Consider the following 9,962-nt stretch of genomic DNA (forward strand, 5'->3'; position numbering starts at 1 on the left):
TGCAAATGTTTTCAAAATTTCTTTGTAAAATGATTGCATTTTTTTCTTTATTTTTGCAAAGGTTCACATTACTCAGAAATGCACCAATCCTGCCAATTTCATCACAGATTTGCCAGAAGTTTGGCACCTTGCACCATAATTGTGCAAATATGGCAGTATATAGTGACCTTGCAGAATGACATTTAATGCTTCTTTAAAAAAAATGGGCAGCTTGACAATCTTTGTGATTATTTTTAAAATAGGCACATCTAAATTCACTTTATTGTTTATTAGATATGACCACAAGGTGTTTCTAAAAAAATAAAATTGGCGATATTAAAATTAGTTACATCAACTTATACACATGTAACGGTGTTTCACCCACCCGGTATGAGATTTGGTCATTACTACGTATGTGGTGCATGATACCTGCTGTTAAACAGGAGGGCTGAGTCATCCGCTGATGCTAGTTGGGACACAGGATCTGGTTTCTGGGGTACCTTACCCACATATCTTTAGCAGTGCAGCGCCTCCATCTGCCATAGGCTCCAAGGAACTGAAGATGATTTCCCATGGTAGAACTGATTACATCTCCCCCCAGTAAGATCACACACCAGGCCAGAAGTATAATAACAGGAACAGTTTATTGTCTCTCTTTGTGCAGCAAAGTACATGGCAGGGTTCAGCCCAATACAGCAACTGTCAGCTACTGTTAGGATTCTGATTTCTCAGCGCCGTCCGCACAACACACAGACTACCCTCAGGGAGACTCAGGGCAACCTCCGCTTACCTGCTTCCACGGGCCGTCAGCTCATCCGTCCCGCGCGCACACGTGTGTCCTCCAATGCTGGTCTCATGCACACGCAGCTTACAGAGCGCACGCCCAGCATCCACTCTTCTACTTCCACTCCTGCTGTGAGGCTCCGCCCCCGTACACAGCACAGGTGTAATCAGAGTGCTACCAGTGCTCACCTGGGTTGTATCAGCCACACCTATCCAGAGAGGCTCCATGCAGTCCTCCTGACCCGCCCCCATCCCTGATTGGTCAGCCCAGCCTTATCTAGCATCTCTGAGCCCTCACTCATCGCTCGACAGTCTCTGTATGGAAGTGTTTGGTGTACTCTTGGTTACTACAGGTTTTGACACGGGTCGTACGACTACCCCTTTGGCTCTCGACTTCGGCTCTCCTTGGACTATGTATACTCTGGCATCCCATGATCACGGCTTGGACTTCAACCTTCCTCATCCCTCCGCTCCCTGACCTCGGCAAGGCAATCACTATTCTACTTCTATACCCGGTACCGGCAAGTATTGTCTACGTTACTTACATCTGGCCTGGCAACGCTTAATTCCACACTCCGGACACGCTCCCTTTGCTGCGGGTACGTGTATTCCTACCTCCCCCTTCAGCACAGGGGATGAGTCTGGTCTGCGGGCAGCATCGGCGTAACAGCTACTCACTGAAGGATGGTCCCTGGATCTTCACTACAGGCCAAGGGCACCCGCAGCAATCCCAGCTCTTCCCTGCCCATCTATCAGGGGCAGAGGTATGGTACACACTCACACTCCCCCGAGGGGAAGACCAGAGTAGGCTTAATAATCAGGCACTCTGCTGTATGACCTGCGCCTCTCAAGTAAGTAGAGGAACTACTGAATTTGGGGCAGCACTGCCCTTAAGTACGGCCAGGAGGAGGGCACCAGGTCTCTCTCATGATTGGTCATGCCCAGGCCAAGGAGGGAGAAATCCCCATATCAACTACTGGCAAGGCCTGCTTGTACCAGGACTTACTGCCAGGAGGAAACGCAGATTAATAGCCATAGATGGCATGGCTACACCTCTAATGTACACCTCTTTTTTCTGAAAAGACCCAGTGAGTATGCTACTCAGAAGGTTACATTTCTATAATAGCTGAAAAATTATTATTTTTGAGCCGGAGGGAAAGTATTTACCTGAAAGCTTGTGATTTCTGTAAATTTACATTTTGTCTCACTTTTGAAAACTGTGATTCCAATTTGCATAACAAACTGTGTAGTTATACAGTTTAATGCTATCTTTGGGGATTAAAATAAAAGGTATATACACTCTAATAATTACATGTATGAATAAATATATACTGCTAACACTTATACTGAGTGCCACATGAATCAAACTGCAAGCTTACAGTACATTGATTATAATTTGAGCAGTCAGCTACCAAAACTTTTCTGTTTTCTAAAACAAAAAATCTCCACGAGTTTTAAATTAAGGAAAAATAATATTAAATGTAAATCATGGGTTCAGAAGCATGCCCATTTTCAAAAGTACATTTATAAAACACTGAAAGTCATGAGTTGTACTTCTTCTCATTATTCACTACATTTTAATTTAGTTTATAAATGTGGGTTTCTATCAGGTCATCCTTTTCATGAAAGTTGAAATATCAGTTTTTGGGAACATGCTAAAAGAAAAATACATATCTTAGCAGTTTCAGTGGATTTTTATGTGATGACATAGGTCTAGGCATGCAATGTCAATGCACAGGAACAAAAAATATTTGAAGGTACTTTCAGTTATCTGAATTTTAAAAAGACATGATTCATCAGAATTTTACTCTTAAGTTTGTAATTGCCATTATTCGAAGGTGTGTCAGACCATTCATGTATAACATTAGCGTTTTACTTAAAGCCATCTACCCCTTTAAATATTACATTGATCCAGGGTCAGCTGGGAGTATGGTGGAGCTCAGTGCATACTGTGTGCACACCGGGTTTCGTACCGCCTCCGGAGCCGATATCTCCTCCTGCTACCACGTGGACCGGCATCTCCTCCTGCTATCACGTGCGGTTTTCGTGTGGTAGCACGAGGAGATGCTGGCACTTACAGAGGCTACACATTCTCCCCTGGCCCAACTCCGGTAATCACAGTTTAAATGTTGTGGTGGTTAATTTAATTGCGATTATGAAAGTTGGACTAGAGAAGAGTGCAGTGCCTTTGTATGCCAGGGGCTTTCACACCGATGGCAGTGCCATAAAGCTGGCCCTGCATTGAGTATTGAGCTGTGTGACCTGAAGGTAGTTATGCAAATGGGAACGAATACCAACGGGGTGCTGCTGAACTCCACTAGATGTGGTATAAACATTGATAGCAATTGATTGACTCAAAAAATAGACAGAATGGACCATGTGATAAAACTGTAAGTGACTATTGCGTGGCACTATAAGATGTAAAATATGAGCGCAGGTAGTAATCCAGAATCCAACCGGGGGATGGAGGAGGGGTGAGAGAAAGGTGATAGCTTTAGCCCAATGAATGAAGCATACCCCTATCAATGCACAGCAATCCCTTGCCATCCTCCTATGTAATCCTCCTACTCCTTAAACACTGCAAAATGTCCTGCATACACACTGGCCACTTGACACAAAGTAATCATTTGTATTTGTAGGTAGTATACTCACTACTTGAAGATCAGTCCGTCCTATAAGGCGTGCAACGCTCCCAAGATGAAACAGCAAGAATCAAAAAATAACTGGAACAAGCACTGCAACAAAATCCGGGCTGGAGGCGGGTTAAAATAAGGTGAATTTATTCAGGCATAATGTCTCGAGACATATAACAAAACCAACAGGTTCCTCTGATGCGTTTGTCGACGGGCACTTTATCAAACAGTACCCTTATGTTCCCCGCATACTTCCTATATAGGGCCGCCACTGATTGCTAATTGGCGGCGTCCGCGCACCACTCCATTTGTAAGTGCACTCCAAACGGCAGTGCTTGTTCCAGTTCTTTTTCGATTGTTGCTGACCTGAGGGTAGTGTGGTTCGAGTGCAGTTTGGATTAAGTGTGGAGTTATAATTTAGCATTAGTGTGTGAGCTTGGAGAGGCTACTGTGCGATAATATATTTGATTGTGTAGAAATACGGAGTTTGTTGCTAACTTTTGTTTCCTGTTACAGTAGAGACTACGATTATTCTAACACAAACCAGTGGCATTCACCAAAAAGACCCAGAAATTGCCTGAATACATGCCTTAAACGTGCCTTAAACTAGCCCCAGCATTTCTGCATTGATTAATGGCCTATCAGATTAACAGCGGGGGTCCCTGGCAGTCCATTCAAACTGAATTGGACTGCCCGGGACCCCTGCTGTGTTAATCCTATGGGTCGTTAGTCAATGCAGAAATGCCTAAAACGTGCCTCAAACTAGCCCAGAACATACCCTGAATGTAACCCGGCTAGTTTAAAGCAAGCGTTAGGATAATCGTGGCCTCGTCTGTAGGTTTGAGAGATTACTGTGAGTGTGTTGGTTGATCCCTTTAGTTAATTGATTATCTAAAACACCTGATTGATTGAGGCTTGGAACAAATCTTTAAGCCTGTAAACATTGTGCTGTGTGAGTGAATTGTGGTTTGTTTCAAGTGCAGTTTGGCTAAGTGTGGTTGTAACAAGAAGGAGTTCATATAAGTAAGGTGTTAAGCAAGGTATATAGAAGTACAGTATATTGTTAGCAGTGATTACTCAATAGTTGCAACAATGGGCAGGATTGGCACTCAATGCACATCTTGCCATATGTATGTGCAATTGGAGCAGCTGTTCCAGGGAGAATACCTCTGTGAGAAGTGTGAGCAGGTGGTCTCTTCGGAGTATCAGATTTCTGATCTGAAGAGGCAATTTACAACATTGAGAGAGATTTCCTTTCCAATTGTCTGATTTTGCTGTGCTTATTGTATTAATATAATTCCCTGTTCTGTATTCTTTGTGAAGTGCTGCGTACACTTTTGGTGCTATATAAATAAAGATATACATACATACATTTACAATATTGAAATGAGTTTATTGCTCACTGAGCAGGTCCTGCCTGGGACTAGTGGTGCAGAGGGTGGAGCTGGGAATGAGAACCAGGAAGAGGTAGGTAGCTGGGTAACCATTAGAAGAGGAAGCAGGGGGCGCGTGGCCACGACGTTGAGGTGAATGGCAGCTTAGTTTCTGAGCTCCACTCTCACCGGTGCTAAATAATTAAATAACTTCAATAGCAGCGCAACTTTCACAACGATTTAGATTACAAAACATCATTGAACATACGGTGATGGCGACAAACAAGGTAACTCGCAGGAAAATGCAACCTGTGTCTACCTATTTCAAAAGAGGAGAGGCAGCACATGCAGCACAGGCAGATAAGATGGAGACTCCTGCACAGCCTGCATTATCAGATCCAGACACGGATACCCCAGAAATAGAGCCAGGGGACCAGGAGATAATGAGGCGCAAAGACCTCAAGGAGTTCTGTGCCCAAGTGAAGACGTTTTTCAAAACTGAACTATGGGCCATAAGGAAAGATCTAGATGCATTGGGAGAGCGGACAGATGCTTTGGAAACTAAAGCTGATGAGAATACCATGAACTGGCACAGACACAGAAAACAGTGGCTACACTTACAGCACAAGTCAGATCCTTAGAAGATAAAATAGAGGATGCTGAAAACAGGGACAGGAGATGCAATATACGCATAAGAGGGGTGCCAGAGTCTGTCTCTGACCCAGAGGATTTCACAAGAAAATGGCTGGAGCATCTATTCCCAGATAAGCCTGACAATGAACTTATTCTGGATAGATGCCACTGTGCACTTAGGGGGAGACCGCAAAGCGGAGACCCCCCCGAGGGATATAATTATGCGATTCCACCACTATAAAACAAAAGAAGAGGTTTGCAGGATCTCAAGAGACACTAAAAACATGGAATATGAATGGATAAAATTCCAGATCTTTCAGGACATCTCCCCGGTCACCCTCGCCAAAAGAAGAACCCTGGCACCAATAACAAAAGTGTTGAGAGACCAAAAGATAAAATACAGATGGCTCTTCCCTTGTGCACTAATGGTGTTGAAAAATGGTGTGGCACATACCTTGAGGACGGTGGAGGAGGGCGATGATTTCCTGAGCAGACTAGGCGCAGACGGAGCGGTACAGGGATCCCCACGGTCATCAGGAGAGAAGATCGCCCACACCGACATGGAGCAGAGTGGGTGCTAACCGACCTGCAGCGGAGGAGAGAACAGCGGCGAGCCCCAAGTGATGACCTCCCCTTGAGAGATGTGTCTTGCCGCATCCAGAGAAGATGATCCAGCGGAGGCGCAGCTTCTAATTCTGCTTCTATGTTTCCAACTATGCCTCTAACTATACCTTCTAACTATGCTTTCTAAAATATGCCTCACAACTATGCCTTATAACTATGCATCTAACTATACAGTATCTTCTAAATATACCTTTTATCTATGCTTCTAAATATGCCTTCTTAGCTATGCCTTCTCACTGTGCCTTCTAGCTATGCCTTTTAACCAAACCTTCTAACTATGCTTGTAAAGATATTTCCTAACTTTGCTTCTGGCAATGCCCTCTAACTATGCCTCTAAATATGCCCCTTGGCTTTGCTTCTGGCTGTGCCTGCTGTCTGCGCTTTGCTTCTCCCTATACCTCTTATTATTTTTGTGCTGCCGCTCCCCGGTTCCCTTACCTGCCCTTCGACCAATGTGTGGCTCTGTCGGGACTCAGCTGGACCTGCCTCGGTAGTGTGTGGGGCTGGGGGGGGTCCCCGGGTGAGGAGCCGATCCGCACGCGATTTTGAGGCGGCGGCCATCTTGCCCTAATCCTTCCCCGAGCGGAGCGCAAGCCACGCTGGATTTCGCGGGCAGAGATGATGACGTCATCCTGATGGGACAGAGCCACGTCATCCTGACGGGATGGAGCCATGATGACATCTCGCGGGAGTTCCCTCAGGCCCACACTGGAAGCCCGACTGCACGGGAGCAGATGGCTGGGAGGGGGAGAGGGAGAAGTGGCTGCACAGTACACTATGACTGCGGACATGAGGGGGGACATGAGGAGGAGGGGGGGCATGAGAAGGAGGAGGGGGGGGGGCATGAGAAGGAGGAGGGGGGGGGGCATGAGAAGGAGGAGGGGGGGGGGCATGAGAAGGAGGAGGGGGGGGGGGCATGAGAAGGAGGAGGGGGGGGGCATGAGAAGGAGGAGGGGGGGGGGGCATGAGAAGGAGGAGGGGGGGCATGAGAAGGAGGAGGGGGGGCATGAGAAGGAGGAGGGGGGGGCATGAGAAGGAGGAGGGGGGGGCATGAGAAGGAGGAGGGGGGGCATGAGAAGGAGGAGGGGGGGGCATGAGAAGGAGGAGGGGGGGCATGAGAAGGAGGAGGGGGGGGGGCATGAGAAGGAGGAGGGGGGGGGCATGAGAAGGAGGAGGGGGGGGCATGAGAAGGAGGAGGGGGGGGCATGAGAAGGAGGAGGGGGGGGCATGAGAAGGAGGAGGGGGGGGGCATGAGAAGGAGGAGGGGGGGGCATGAGAAGGAGGAGGGGGGGGCATGAGAAGGAGGAGGGGGGGGCATGAGAAGGAGGAGGGGGGGGGCATGAGAAGGAGGAGGGGGGGCATGAGAAGGAGGAGGGGGGGCATGAGAAGGAGGAGGGGGGGGGGCATGAGAAGGAGGAGGGGGGGCATGAGAAGGAAGAGGGGGGGGCATGAGAAGGAGGGGGGGCATGAGAAGGAGGAGGGGGGGGGCATGAGAAGGAGGAGGGGGGGGGCATGAGAAGGAGGAGGGGGGGGGCATGAGAAGGAGGAGGGGGGGCATGAGAAGGAGGAGGGGGGGGGCATGAGAAGGAGGAGGGGGGGCATGAGAAGGAAGAGGGGGGGGCATGAGAAGGAGGGGGGGGCATGAGAAGGAGGAGGGGGGGCATGAGAAGGAGGAGGGGGGGGCATGAGAAGGAGGGGGGGGGCATGAGAAGGAGGGGGGGGGCATGAGAAGGAGGAGGGGGGGGGCATGAGAAGGAGGAGGGGGGCATGAGAAGGAGGAGGGGGGGGGCATGAGAAGGAGGAGGGGGGGGCATGAGAAGGAGGAGGGGGGAGCATGAGAAGGAGGAGGGGGGGCATGAGAAGGAGGAGGGGGGAGCATGAGAAGGAGGAGGGGGGGCATGAGAAGGAGGAGGGGGGAGCATGAGAAGGAGGAGGGGGGCATGGGAAGGAGGAGGGGGGGGGGCATGAGAAGGAGGAGGGGGGGGGGCATGAGAAGGAGGAGGGGGGAGCATGAGAAGGAGGAGGGGGGGCATGAGAAGGAGGAGGGGGGAGCATGATAAGGAGGAGGGGGGCATGGGAAGGAGGAGGGGGGGGCATGAGGAGGGGGGGGCATGAGGAGGGGGGGCATGAGAAGGAGGAGGGGGGGCATGAGAAGGAGGAGGGGGGAGCATGAGAAGGAGGAGGGGGCATGAGAAGTAGGAGGGGGGCATGAGAAGCAGGAGGGGGGCATGAGAAGCAGGAGGAGGGGGGGCATGAGAAGCAGGAGGAGGGGGGCATGTGGAGGAGGAGGGGGGCATGTGGAGGAGGAGGGAGGGCATGAGGAGGAGGAGGGGGGGCATGAGGAGGAAGGGGGGGACATGAGGAGGAGGGGGATATGAGGAGAGGGGGGTATGAGGAGGAAGGAGAGGGGGGCATGGGGGGGACAAGGGGGGTAGCAGCCTTGGGGTCACTCTCCCATGATACTCACCACAGGAAACACACATACTGATGGGACTAAAGAACAAGGAAGGATACACAGCGTTGAGCACAGATGTAGTTGAGTTAGTAAATATAGCTAGTTAAGTTATATAGTTAAGTTGCTAAAGAAAGATCGGAGATCTCGGGAAGATAGGTTAAGAACAAAAGTTAACGATTAAAAGGTATCCAAAGTAAGGTATTCAAAAAATGAAAATAAGTTAGTACTGTTGTTCGCTAAGAAGTTTAAGATTAAAAATCACTGAAGTTTAAGTTTTTATTAAGAGACAGACACGCACTGGTGGGATTCGCTCCCGGCGTCGTGCATGCAAGTCCGCACATTGGTTCCTGATGAGTCAGGGCCATAAACAAGTCCCAAGGGGGTCAGCCCCCAGTGGGGAAGGCCGTCCGTCTCCAAAGGCCAGGCCTAAAGACCTACCCTTTGGGCGTCAGAGTCACACTCGGGGGATCCAGAGTCTTGCACTGTTTTTTTGTTTGTTATTTTTTATGATCATAACTGTTTAATTTATGTTTGGTATTTTGTTTTATCCCTTATGTATTTCCCCTTGTACTATCTCCCTCTCCCTGTCCATCCCTCCCCACCCCTCCCTCACCCAGAGGGGGGGGGGCGCCGGCCTGCGAGTGAGGCGGGAGCAGCACGGGACAGATGCCCCAAGGACATAGCTCAGCTGGGTAAGAAGAAAGACAGATCGGGTGAGTCATCAAACTTTAATCTACTACACTTTTCACATAACAAAAGATGGTGTTGACCTTACTATCACATAACGTAAAGGGCTTTAATAGCCCAAACAAAAGGAAAATAGCCTTCTCAGACTACAAAAGAAACCACACAGATATCATAATGATACAGGAGACTCACTTTAGTAAGACCAATGCCCCTAAATTTCTAGCTAAAGATTACACCCAGTTTTACCTGTCCTCAGCAATGGTTAAAAAGCATGGAGTGGCCATCCTGTTAAATAATAGAATCCCATTCGTAACCCAGACCATTAAACGAGACGCAGATGGACGCTATAGTATTTTAGTGGGCACGATTCAGGAGCTATGTATAACACTGGCCACAATCTATGCCCCCTGCGAGCAGGATGCAGCCTTTTTCGACAGCTTCTTTCAGATTTTACGCTCTATTGCTAGGGGCTGTGTCATACTCGCAGGAGATGTCAATACGTCATGCAGCCGAGTTTAGATAGATCAGGGAGTACGGGTACAGTGAATAAAAAAACGATGACCTCTCTACGCAAGGGCCTCAAAGCCAACCAATTGACCGACATATGGAGAGAGCTACACCCGACGGATTGGGACTATACGTTCTATTCCCACCCTCATAGCTCCTACAGCAGAATCGATTACTTTTTTGTCTCCTGCCAACTGGTCCCTCTGGTCTCCCGAGCTTGGATCCATGACATTTTATGGTCTGACCATGCACCGATAGAGCTAAGGTGCGAACACATCCTAACGGGCA

At 49.0% G+C, this 9,962-nt stretch overlaps 1 long non-coding RNA gene across 1 annotated transcript; it reads right to left on the reverse strand.

Moving 5' to 3' along the window:
• Positions 1 to 4,817: 4,817 nt before the first annotated feature.
• Positions 4,818 to 6,575, reverse strand: LOC142491062 (uncharacterized). The gene is made up of 3 exons (XR_012800250.1): positions 6,464 to 6,575; positions 5,856 to 5,987; positions 4,818 to 4,962 (listed from the first exon to the last, which is right to left on the reverse strand). It is a non-coding gene; the product is annotated as an uncharacterized LOC142491062 (long non-coding RNA).
• Positions 6,576 to 9,962: the final 3,387 nt, after the last annotated feature.

Source organism: Ascaphus truei, chromosome 3 (assembly GCF_040206685.1).
Source record: "Ascaphus truei isolate aAscTru1 chromosome 3, aAscTru1.hap1, whole genome shotgun sequence".
In the NCBI taxonomy this organism is placed as follows: domain Eukaryota; kingdom Metazoa; phylum Chordata; class Amphibia; order Anura; family Ascaphidae; genus Ascaphus; species Ascaphus truei.